The following is a 13,435-nucleotide window of genomic DNA, read 5'->3' on the forward strand; positions in this document are numbered from 1 at the left end:
GCTATGCTGAGCTGTGGGGGGCATTTTCTGGCATAGTTTGAAACCATCTGTCCCACCAGTCTCTTTCAGGCTGACAAATAATGCCCAGATCCATCGGATAAGAGATGCCACTAAATGGAAGTGACTAAATGTGTATGAAATCCATGTGAATCATATGGTATGGTGTTTGAAGTCTCGAGATCTCTACTAAAACTAACAGCTTTGGGAGATTATGTATGCTTATTGCTCTCCACCATCATCAAAACACCAGTGTGCTTACCTATGTACTTATAGCTGGTTTATTTTTTTGCACAGCTATTATTATAAATAGGAAGGAAACAAAAATAAAGAGCCATCATATGAACTCATACATTTTATATATTGTTTAGATTCTAGTTCAGAAGACTCCATTCTTCTAGCAGGTAAAAGAAACCTCGTTTTGAGTCAGCAGCAGTCCTTTGCTGCATCACGGCACATCAGCAGTGTCGACATATTCCTAACCAACCACGTGTGGTTAGCCGTTCAAGATTTAGCCAGATGGCAGCTCATCTCTTCCAAGCCTCTTAAAACCTCTTAAGACAGCCCATGAGCTGCAGGAAACAGCAGAGCAACCTTTCTGGACTTCGATGGCTAGACGGTAATCTCACCACCCCCTCCCTACAACGCTGTCTCCATGGAATTAGCATGTCGTCAGGTCTCACGAGCCACACACAGTCTAGGAAACGCACAGTGCCCTTGCCTGTTGCTATGTCCAGTTTGTCACTTGGCTTGGCCAGCCTGAAGGTAAACCTTAAAGCCGCAATACGTGAATGTGAGCTTTGACTTGGGTACGTTGCCAGTAAACGCAAATTTTACGGTTTTTTATAACTACAGTTTCAGTATTACTGTTGAAACACTGAAGGGCAGCCAGGGTTGTAATTCATCATCCCATGAATACGTTTTTTCTTCATTTTATCACCTGTTGTAGCTGCCAAGAACACAAAACTCCATCACTTCCTCTTCATCAGGGGATTTTTCATGTGAAAGAGCAACCTCACATTGTGTGCTTAGACCAGCAAGTTTTCTTTCTGAAAAGGTTGAACTTTGTCTTTTATTAACTGGTAGAAGAGAGCAGATTTTCACTTTAAAACTATTAGACAACCAGCGCATACCATTATAGGGTGTCAATTTATCTGTGGGCTCATTTAAAATGCTTGTTGTTCTCTACAGTTTATCATTCAAAGGCTTTTATTGTGTGCCAAAAAATTCACGCGGCAGAAAATGTACTGCTATTATAGCACAGAATAAAATGTACTATGTTTAGCTGGTGCCACACCCAGATGAAGATTAAAAGGATAATTGTGTCCTAGGACAAAAACACAGCCTGACTGAAGGATGCAAACATGCAAACCAGACAAGCAAGCCGGGAAAAAAATGCAGGTGGCTTAAAGCTGGCTAGAAAGACAAGTCAGTCTCCGTTGAGTCACCCGTGCACATTTTTATAGTTTAAACTTTGCATGGCTACTGAATGGCATCAGGAACTGGATCTCTCTGCTCTGTTCGAGGTCCAGGTGCATATTTATTTTGGAGTACACTGAATGCAGCTACGCATAACGCAACTGCTGTTTGGTTAACTGCACACTGATTCAACACACGAATGGCCTGAGGATAAAAACTCCTCTTGAGCCTCTCTGGCTGGGATGGGACGGGTCCTTCAAAATCTGAGTTGCTCTAGTCCAGCATCTCTTGACGTAAATGTCCTGTAGGGAAGGGAGAACAGTCCTGCAGCAGCGTTCTGCCATACAGATCACTCTCTGAATAGCTTTTTTTATCCTTGACACAGCTGTTTCCATACCAGGATGTGATGTTCTGTGTGAGGATGCTGTCCACAGCGCCTGTATAGAAAGTCCTGAGGATCACTGGAGAGACCCTGAACTTCCTCAGTTGTCGTAGGTGCTACAGGCACTTTACACTCCTGCTAAGTATGTTAAAGCACTCATTAAGCTGAAAGGCTTTATAAACCCTTGGGTAACATTTCAACATTTTATGCACAGGATCTAACACACCTTAAACACATACAAAGTAATGAGATTATTCAGATTTCAGAAACCGTCAAGTGTGTGTGTTTGCTTAAGAAACGTTGTGTAAAGCACATTTATGCAAAAGTATGATAACAAACAAGCCAGTGGCATTCTTGCAGTGACCTTTGCCCTTCCTGTGGCATTCCTGTCTTGTTTTTGTGTCGGCTTCTGCAGATGAATCATCCTTCTCTCGATCACGAAGGTCAACGAGAAATTCTAACTGTTGATCTCGGGCTATAGGCCTGTTCGGGCCAACAATAGGAAACATCTCCGGGTGCTGTTTGATCCCGGCCTGTCGTGTTTTGACGGCGACAGCCATATTTATGTCGCCAGTCCTGCTCGCTGCCCTCCGGGTTATCAGTGTGGAATAACTGGCTTCCTACGGTTGCCTAAGTGAATGCGCAGAAATAATTTCCTTGGCATGTGATCAGCTATGAAATTTGCAATTCTTTTTCTCTCTGTGTGTGTGTGTGTGTGCATAACCTCCCATTCGGCAATTTCTTGATGCTCAAGAGCTTACTTGCAGAAGGAGGTGACAGCTGTTTGAAAAATGAGATGCAGACTTTGACAAAATGAGTTCTGAATAAAAGAAAGGAGAAATTATTGAAGTGATCAGCTGTTGTGGTTGTTGTGTGTAGAAAACACAAGTATCAAAACAGTTATTTACCACTTCTTGTGTTTACCTTCCTTCTTTGTGACTCTTTCCCACTTGTTATCCATCGGCACAACAGTGTTTTTTTCCTGTTGTCTCTCTGATTGTGTCCTCTTCAATTCTATTTGTTCTCCATGTTCTTTGTTTATCATCCTGTGCCTGAGATCCTGTGTTTTGTATGGCAGTCAACAACAACACCCTATGTGTTTGTGTGTTTTTCCAGGTTTCCATACAGGATGATAAAGAGAGAGTGGCAGCTTAGCTGTTTCAGAGAGCAAGCCTTCGTCATTTCCTTCCCGTTTCCTTCATTTCTTTCTCTGGTCTCCTGCTGCAAACTGCCCCCTCCTTCCTCCACCTGGAAATGCACACACACACACACACACACACACACACACACACACACACACACACACACACACACACACACACACACACACACACACACACACACACACAAAGAATTTGAGATGCTGCACAAACAAGCTCATACAATCCTTTTCTCCACACATATGCAAATGCTTTTTGAACATAAACAAAAGCACACAAACACAATGCAGGTGCATGAGTTCCACAGAAACAGCTGTAAGCACCCTCTAATCCAGCCCTGCAGCGGCGATCTACATATACAGCAGATTAATATTCGTAGATACACCTCGACATGCAAATACAATATATAGCACATTTTAAGCGGTTTGTTTTGGGTTTATATTTGTGTCTTTAGTTTCAAAACAGTGCTCGGGCAAACTGCACTAAATTTTCAAACTGTTTTAGAATCACATTACACATAACTTTTGATTTACGTAAGCATACTGTGCATTTATGTGTCATTAATCATTTTACAAGTGAGATCACTGAGTTTGCAAAGCTGAGTCAGCGTATATTTAGTAATGGCAAAAAACCCTGCAGACTTTCAGGTAGAGCGGGTTATAAAAGCTGGTCAGAATGGAGGCTCCTCTGTGATAGCTTAGCAATAATAAATGAATGTGAGTAAGTGCCCCCTGTTGTGACGCTGCTAAGCAAAGTGCCACTGAACAATAACAAGAACTGTCCTCTGCGGATGGATTACATACGACCTCTTTTGTTGTTTCAGGGACAAGTTTATGTAGCAGCAGCGCTCAGTGGGAAAGATCAGCAGAACGTCAGACAACCAGTTTGCTTAACTCACGTACAGCTTTAGACGTGGGAAAGCAGAGAAACTGCGGTGCGCTGAACTGGATAGAGAGGATAAGCACATTGCTCTGTAATCTCTGAGCTCGTGAAAATGAAATTGACAGGTACCATTGTTTGCTCTAATAAGCAAATGGTGCTAACTGCATGTGACAGGAATGCTCCCAGTCAGGATTCTTGTGATTAAATAGGATTGTAGTTCTCTGTGTGTGGGTACATGTGAAAGTATGCCACGGTGCAGTTTTTGGTGTTCGTCTTTGTGTAAAACAAGATAGTAAAAAAGACAGAATTTTACTGTTGCATGCTATGAGACCTAGTTTATGCATGTATGTTTATATATATATAATTATATATATAGCACCAAATATTAGAGTAAGTTTGTTATTGTTCATAGGTCACCCCGGGACACGTCTTACCCATCCTATTCCAGGCCAAAATAAGAGGGGCGGGGTTAATACAGCCCCCACTCTGTCCCATTTTTGCTTATTTCTGGTGTTTTTCAAAAAATTCCCACTATCTTTAGATAGTTTTCTTTGAATTTTTCTCAAATCTTGTTGCGATCTGTCTGCAGAAGAGTCACATGCCTCCACCCACCTGTCCACCTCAAAAAAGACTGGAATGCAAAGTAACTCATATCTGGCCTCTCTGAAGAATTTGGCTTTCCTCCAGTTGCCAGGGAGAAAGAAAGATGAAAGATCAAATAAATGAGATATATGTTTGAATGGAGAACAAAAGAGAGCAAAAGGTACAACAGAAACTGAAGGTGGTGAGAACGCAAGAGGTAAGCAGGGAAGTCAGGACTAGGGATGGGTATCATTTAGGTTTTATCCGATACCAGTGTCAAACCGGTACTTTGGAAATGGTGCCGGTGCTTAAATGGTGCTCGAACTGGTGCTTAAAGAATGAAGAACACAAACTTTGTCCAAAAACCTCTCATGTTTAGCCGTTTTTTTGTAAAAAGATAACAATGTTAGCCTTTTCTGCAGCTATGGGGCATATATGGCATCACTCTTGGCTGGAAGCAGTGCTTAAACAATGGAAAAAAAACACAAACTTTGTCCAAAAACCTCACATGTTTAGCTGTTTTCCACTTTTTCTTTGGTCATTTTAGCCTTTTTGGCCAGGGTGAAGGGAGCATCTGTCATCAAACAAGAAGACAGCCGCATGTAGCTATGATGATGTTTGCTAGTTCACCTTACATGCATTAATTTAATAACGTGGTTAGCCTACTCAACGTAAATTACACACAGACAACATTAAGCTACTCACGCAGAGAAGAACGGCTGCTGCTGCCATCATCATTTCTGCTACACTGGCAGGGATAGGGACCAGGACTTTCCTCTTCGGGTTCTTGGGGGATGTTGCTAACTCCAGGTCCGATAACAGGCACCACACCGCAGTAGATGTGCTCGGTGTGACGTCTTGCAACAAGCTATCAAATACGGTGCATTTTTCGGCTTTTAAAAAAACGCTATGCGTCACCAGGTGTTTCATCAGATTCGAGGTGTTACTTCCTTTGCACAGTAACACCTTAAAGCACTTGTTGCTGCTGAGTTTGCATCTTTTGCTGTGAAGTACAGCCAGACTTTGACCGCTTCGCCTTGGGCATTTTTAATCTGTAGCTCTGCTCTAAAAGAACGTACGTACCTGGACCCGCCTACTATCCTTGGAAAGGTAAAATTACTGGCTGGAATCCAAAGTGTATGACATCGCAGGAAAAAAAAAGCACCGAAATAAAGCACCGAAATGTGCGCTGCTTTTCGGTCTGGTTACCATTTATGTCAGAACCGGTGCCATTGATACCGGTACCCATCCTTGGACTTGGCTGGCATAGCAGTTGAAGTGGTGCTTGCAACTTAGAAATGTCATTCTAAGCGAACGAAGGGAGTTGAAGGCAGCATCGGCATGTTGGCTGCTCGGATTCTTACCAACAGTTTGACCCTTCACTGGTCCGCATATTGCTCCCCTAAATATAAGTCATCTGATCTCAGCTTGAAGTAACCTTCCCTAACTACAATGCCAATGTAACAGGCAAAAAACCCCTACATTTATTACCTGGCACAGGTCTCAATAGTTGCCAGGTTTAGCTAATGACTTAGCATTTCAAATGTTGTATCTGATGTTAGCCTGCTGATGGAGAGTACTATAATTAACAACCGAATTGAAAAAAAACCCCCCACAACAACATATGGGGAACAACTGAGTTTGAAAAGTCAGTTAAAAGATAAAAACAGACTCCATAACCAACGCTCTCATTTAGAGCGCTGTGGTGTACCAGACACACAGAATCAGACTGTACTATAGATGTTACCCATCCATTACTGCTTTACACATCTGCTGACAAGCAAATGAGCACAGCCGAATAACACCAACACGCTTAACTTTGATGAGGTTTCAAGGAACATCATTATCTACAGTCATTTGGCAAATTCCCTGTATTCTGCCTGGCCGATTCTCTCTGTATCTAACCTGAGAGGGAGCCAGAGACGATAAATATAATGCAATACAGAAGGTGAAAGCAGGTCAGAAACCCCATCTATATCAAGTGTTGCATATGCAGCAACACAATTAAAAACAGCTGCAGCAGCAGTGTACATGAGAAAGTGAAAAAGCCACATGCTAATGTGAGATTCAGCCCCCTCCCCTGAGAATGAATGGTTTTTTTTTCACTTCTGAATATGGCTGCGAGCCATTTATCATAACGTTAATAAACACTTCATGGTCTAAAGCATGAAACGACAAAGACATGACATGCACGTGTAAGTGCAAGTACTGTATGTTTCTGACAAAACAAACAACCCGAAACTCTGTGTGTATATCCAGCACTGGTGTAAAAATAATGATCAAGGGCCTGAGGTGGGCTCATTGGCGTTAAGCAGAGGCCCAGCAGAGACTCTCTTATTTCAGTGGCAGAGTGGGAAACACGGGCTTAAAGCAAAAGTCAAGCTCAGTACTAAAAACACACGAAGCTGACTCTGCCCAGTACATAAGCAGCATGGTTAAAAATAGATAGCAACAGTGCCTCTGAAGCAGCGAGCAGACAGCCTCTGAGCTTCTGCCTCTGGCTGCTGTGTGAGAAGAGAAAGAGGGGGCGAGGGTTTGGGTTTAGGTTTGGCAGAGCGTAGTGGGGTAAGTGATTTCTTCATCAGCATCTCCCTCTTCTTCCACGACACGAAAGGGGAAGTGGGGATAATTCATCTTCAAAAACAGAAACTGTCCCCTCACAAAAAACGATTAATAGTTTGTACACGCAATTTTCACGAGTTATGACAAATACGTTTTGAAGGAAAGTGACCTCTGGTGGCTGTTTGAATGAGACTGTCAGAAAGTACAAGTACAAATGGCACTGCTGTCGTCATCTTTAGCCACAGCAGAAATTGGATTAAAAAGCATGGATTTCAACACAAGCAACATATCTGTGTTTCACTTACAACAAATAGTAAGTGAAACACAGATATGCTTTCTAGTCTGCTCCATCAACCTCCTAATTTCAGCTTTTTGGCATTTTAATTCCAATATTCAGTTTTCTGAAAATTAAAAATTGACCTTGATGGTGGTTTCTTTCCTTCTTTCCTACTTTAGCTTTTGGTGTTTGGTGTTGCAGATAACATGGAAGGCATCCAGAGCAACTAGGTGTTCAGCTCAAGGACACTTAGACTTAGACACATCACCAAACCAATCAATATATCCAATCTTGCGAACAGCACCGGCCCCAGCAGGTTACTGCTAGATTTATGAGAGAGAACATAGCAGACAGTTACGGCATATTTGTGTGAGGGGGATTTTTTTTTTTAAGTGGTTATCATTGTGTAAAAGCAACAACCCGACTGCCACAGAACCTTTTCTTTGAGGTTTAAATGATGGATTTGTTGCTTCTCCAAGGTTATAGCAAATCATGCTTTTAGTACAAACACTCAACAGATTTGCTGATTGCCTCAAAACACTGGCACCCACAGCTTCCATGTGAAAATGTGAATAACTGTACACTTTTCTCTGTCCTTTGATCTATACACTATGTATAAGTTCACTGTTTAAACAGAGCTTACAGAGGTGATACAGTATGACCAAGTTCAGCTGAAGTAAAAGTTTTCTTATTTTGGTGATAAGAAAACCATCATTTGTCACATTATTATCTGCAAAAGTGAGATATTTGAGGAATTCTGTTATTTGAGCTTTCAGGCTGTGAAAATGGAGAATTTCCTCGTGTGAAAAAAAGGCTGGATGGATCTGTGAGGACTGTCACTCAGGAGAAATTTAAGTTGGCGTGACTGACAGGCCAAAAATGATTTCTGATCAGGTCATGACACTGAATGCCTACAGCCAATCAGAGCTCGAATATATAGATGGAAATACTTACAGTGACACATTATAATGGTCTTAATTTGAGTTTTATGAATCCCTGCACTGTCTTGTATCCACTGGTACATATCTGCTCTAACTAAGCACCTTTTTCTTCACGGCTTGTTTACCTAGTCATACACACATGCATACCAGAGCTGTTTTCTACGCCTTGTCTAACATTCATGCACACCCTCACACTATCTTGCATCATCCAGGGATCACACTACTGCCGACCTGCTCCGAAATCATCGGTCATTTGTCATCCTGTTCTTCTGACTAACAAGGGAACAGGCCTCACCTGACCATAGATATACTTCAGTCAGTCAATTGGCCAATGACTTTCAAGTCTATGAAAATGGGGGACTGTGTATACAAGTGGCTGTAATTCCTAAAACCCCAACAAACCCTTGAATTAAAGTCTGCATTTCAAACGGTGGTGCACAGAGACAGAATTACAAAAATAGTGTTTTTCTCCAAGAAATTATGGACTTACCAATATAATAGCATGCACTTTAAACTGCATGTGTGCCTACCTGTGTGACTTAATTTGTGCTAGTGTGTGTTTATGTTCTGTGTGCTTGTTTCCCTTTTGTCCCTGATTGTTTGTCCCCTCAGTTCTTCCCTTCATGCAATAGAGACGTTGGAACGCCGCAGCCTCCCGGCTCTGAACCGACACTTTCACCGAGCTGTGATTTATGTGCTGGAATGAGTGTCTGTGTGCTTGTGAGAGCCTGAGAATGGCGGGAACATTAAAAACAAATAGAGAGAGGCGGACTGAGACAGAGCAATGTGCTCACAAACATATAAAGATTCGCACACACACACATACGCACACACACGCACACACACTCTCCAGCATGCACGGACAGGAAGTGAGATGGATAAACAAGCGTCATGGCGGATAGCAGTGGGGCCAGAACAGAACACCGCACTGAAATGTTTTCCTTGATTTAGTGACCTGCACTCTTCAGCGTAACCTTTGACCTGCCTCCAAATATAGAGTGAGGACATTTTTTCCCCTTTCTTCTGTTTTTTTCAAAGCTTGTCACAAAAGAAAGGGAAAGCACAGAACCTCTGCCAGTCCATGCACAGATACTGAGTAGATTTCCATTTTATCACACGGTCCTCTGCTGGTGCAGCAAGGTATCATATGTGCTGTACCATATAATGTAAAACTGGACAGAATATTTTTATTGGGAGGATAGAATTAAAGCTCAAAGATGACAGGGATTTATTCATTTACTTGAGATTTTAGGAGAGAGCTTAAATCTTTAACGACTAGAAAGAAAGTTAACGCACTAATTTTTGTGAAACTTTGGATAGTGCTGTGTCTTTGTTTGAAGCAATACACTTGATGAACGAATGCCTGAACAAGGAAGCAAGTTTGTGAACATATTAAATGAGTCTCGGAGCTAACAAACAGGAAAACGGATAAGAACATGTGTGACCGTCTTGTGTGTTTTCAGTCTAAACGGCAGGTCTTTACACTATTGTTGAAAGCTCTGCTTCGCACCAGCGGACGAAAATAGATGTCATGACACTGTAAACAGGAACCAGAAGAGAGGTTTTGTGTGTGTGTGTTTCTGTAACTTCCTCTATCCTGATATCTGCCACCTTTCTCTCTCTGTCTCGTTATTACTCCTCATTCATCATCTCTTACACATCACTGTACCAAGTGTAGATAATGAATCAAGCATCATCAAGCATGTTTTTGTGTGCCTTGACCTCACAGCCCCAGGAGGGTCACACCGACTGAGGACTGCAATGTCAGTTGGAGGTGGCGCGGTACTCTTCAGAATCTGAACATCCCAAAAAAGCAAAGGAAATAACAAAAAAGTAAACTTCCACTCATATTATGTGACAAGATAAGACAATTACTGTTGGGAGATTATTAACTGGTTTTAAGGATTATTGCAAAGAACTCATCTATTTGCACAAATGCAGAAACAGGGAACAGAGATTCCTGGAAAACAGCCACGAGGGAAGTGTGAACGAGCTGTAAACACTGACCCCCTCTGTTTACTTTAAAACTCTAAGCGGACAGTCTTATCCACAGTGACTTCAAAACACGCAGCAGTAGAACAAACTGCCTTAATTCTGTTATATCTGGCTTTCAGATTGGGATAATTAGTAATATTCTTAAAACATTAAGCATTTATTTATTTATTTATTTTTAAAATTAAGTTTTATTTCTTTTTAAAAAGGCCAAAAAGGCACTGCAAATGTAAAGCTCCTCATTGTGGATTCATAGTTCTGTGTTTTATCTTTGCCACAGGTATGTCCTAACTGCAAACCCCTCAGATACCCTACAAATGTTCCCCCATCATAACCACTCTACAAAGGGTGAATCTTTTGTTTTTAATGTGCACTTTAAATTTTTTTTTTAATAATGCCATTACTCTCATCCTTCAGAGGAAAAAAAACGCTTCTCCTGTGTCCACAGTCTTATTGCACCCACAGTTATTGGCCATATGTGAGAGCAGGGACACAAAACAACCTTCATACTGGTTGTTTTCATCTTCTCACTCAGGTTTGACTGCAACAGACTGGTACAGCAGCCACAAAGCACCAGAAAACCAGAGCCTTTCACTTTGAGATGGTAAATCACATCCCAGCTGCTTCATACTTAACCGCTAACCACACTAATATAAATTTGTGGTTATCGTTCAATAACGTCAACAATAAAGCCACACTGTCAAAAATAACAAAACAAAAAATGTGATCCTGAGACCAGACACCCTCCACCTCTCTACCCTGGTAGTTACTCTGTGTTTTGTTTTGATAGTCGTCTATCTGGCCTGTTTTACCAGATTTACTTCCTCTCATTTACCTTGATTAGCTGTGTCTTGTTACTCTGGTCTGTCCAATCTCCCCGATTAGTCCTCAGCATGTCTGTGCATATCTTTGTACTTTGTCTTGTATCTATTTATCTCTATTGTATGTGCAAAACAGCTGTTTTGGATTTCCCAGTCTCTTTGTATTCATGGATTTTGCTCTTTAGTCATGGACTTCTGTATTTGACTGGTTTCCAGTTTAGCCAGTCTGCCTGGGAATCGTGCATTTGAATCTATTTCTTGCCTACCTGTGACAGCCCCTTGGTTTTGTTTAGAAATGATGCCCATTAAAACTCATGAACACCATCAGTGACAAGCGGTAGCACTGGTGGAGTCTAATGCACTGCTTTATTTACATGTTACACAATTAGCAGGAACACGTGTCTGTGCAAAACACCATTACGTTAAATTGAAGGCATGCTGGTGTTAGCAGATATATTATCATTATATGTTCAGACACAAATCCCATCCTTATATGAATTATCCCTGAAACTCTGTAAAAGTATTCTTTTAATCCAGTACTTAACTACTGATATGTCATGATCCTGGGTCTGCTGACCCAGCGTTTTGTGTTTAGTTTATGTAGCCTTCAGGTTTCCTAAGTTCATTATAATCATGCCTAGGTGTTTCTAGTTATTTTCCCCTCGTGTTTCCACTATGTTAAGTCTCCCCTGCTTTTCATGTATTTCATGTCTGTGGCTTATGTTGTCAGTTCAGGTTGTCATGTCTATATCTCACTGTGTTTCCTGTTTTATTGTGAAGAGGTCTGGTGTGTCTGTGTTCATCATGTTCAGTTACTCTCCCCCTGTGACGTAATTATGTTCATGTGTCAGCTGGGTTCCCCAGGTGCTGCCACTTCCCTCAATATCCTCCTGTGTCCATTTAGTCTGTGTGCTCTCAGCCATTCTTTGTCAGGTCGTCCGTTGTACTCGTCCGTTGTTTCCTATGTCTCCGCTCCAGGTATCCCTGTCAGTTTGTTATGTTTAGAGTTTTCTATGTTTTGTTTTAGTTCACCCAGTTTAGGTCATTGTTTAGTTTTCATTGATTCCCTATTATTTTGTACCCTCGTTTCTTGCCTTAGTAAACGGCTTGTTTTGTTATTCATATCTCATTTCGGTCTGCGCTTGAGTCCTTCCCTGCAACATACGGTCTGCCCTAGCCAGACCGTGACATGATAAAAGTAAAACTAATTGACAAACAGTGTGCAGCATTCTTCACATTTCCCCCATGCCACTGTATACTAAAACACATTTCTAAATTACATCAGCACTAAAAGGCTTATAAAATACGCATGAGAGGAAAAAATTACATTCATAAAAGGTTCGAGAATCACAGAATCATCTTGAAACTCAGGAGGTAAGACAGCAAAATAAGGAAGTGTTAAATAAAGTGTCACAGAACAGGAACAAGCTTTCGTTTCATGGACTTCAACGAGCACAGTCACCTGCTGAAAGTAACAGTTTAAAAATAGTTTTTTGTAGATGACTGCCAATGCATTAAAAATGGTTGGTTACTTAGAAAATGCATGTTTTAAAAGAGGAAGTAAAACTTACATTAACTTGGAGTAAAAACAAGTATTTCCTTCCCTCTTTACTTTAGAGCAGGTCTCCAACTCCAGGCCTCAAGGGCCGGTGTCCTGCAGGTTTTAGATATAACTGTGGGTCAACACACCTGAGTCACATGATTAGTTTGTTACCAGGCCTCTGGAGAACTTCAGGACATGTTGAGGAGGTCATTTAGCCATTTGAATCAGCTGTGTTGGACCAAGGACACATCTAACACCTGCAGCCCTCGAGGCCGGGAGTTGGAGACCTCTGCTTTAGAGAGTCAGCTCTAAATTTTGAAATGTGGTACAGTTATGAAGAACAAAGTGCAGGGTAACAAGTACCTTTAATGAAGTTTGACATTACCATCCATCTAGCTATCCATCCATCTATCTATGGAGCTTTAAAATATTCTAACATAGAATATTAAATTACTGTACAGTACTGTAAAGTACCTTAAGTACTTAAATACAGTGCTTGAGTGAATGCCTCGGGTTACGGTGCGGGGAAAGAGCTGTGCCAAGTTGACAAGTTCCACTCCCTTGTCTCCTCTCAGCATGTTTTCACATGTACAAAGTATTCATGAAAACACAGATACACCAACACACTTGCAAACATGGCTGTTGCCTGCCCCACCCAGAAGAGCTTGATCTGTGTCTGGCTCCTGTTCTGCATCCTCTTCTGTCTCTGCTGATTGAGGAAGCCTTAGAGGAGACGACACCATGAGCACTCTGCACCGACTTGGCCTGAATGTCTGGGCTATTTCCAGCCGCCGCCTGCGTGGCCTCAGGATGCAGCCCAGAGCAAGAAGAAAGAAAGCAGAGGATCCTGACTCCCGCTCTACTCCTGTCTCTGGCT

At 41.7% G+C, this 13,435-nt stretch overlaps 1 long non-coding RNA gene across 2 annotated transcripts; it reads right to left on the reverse strand.

Annotated features, from left to right (window-relative positions):
- Positions 1-1,312: 1,312 nt before the first annotated feature.
- On the reverse strand, positions 1,313-12,650 carry LOC147313667 (uncharacterized). 2 transcript variants are annotated; one of them, XR_015125095.1, is made up of 4 exons: positions 12,587-12,650; positions 2,723-3,046; positions 2,560-2,618; positions 1,313-2,428 (listed from the first exon to the last, which is right to left on the reverse strand). It is a non-coding gene; the product is annotated as an uncharacterized LOC147313667 (long non-coding RNA). The 2 variants fall into 2 exon arrangements; XR_015125094.1 differs by having other exon boundaries at positions 1,313-2,618.
- Between the last annotated feature and the right edge of the window lie 785 nt (positions 12,651-13,435).

This window comes from Aulonocara sp. 'chitande type north' Nkhata Bay, linkage group LG15, assembly GCF_057382095.1.
Source record: "Aulonocara sp. 'chitande type north' Nkhata Bay isolate Kocher_YH1m ecotype deep benthic linkage group LG15, A_spYH_male_GT1.1, whole genome shotgun sequence".
Lineage (NCBI taxonomy): Eukaryota > Metazoa > Chordata > Actinopteri > Cichliformes > Cichlidae > Aulonocara > Aulonocara sp. 'chitande type north' Nkhata Bay.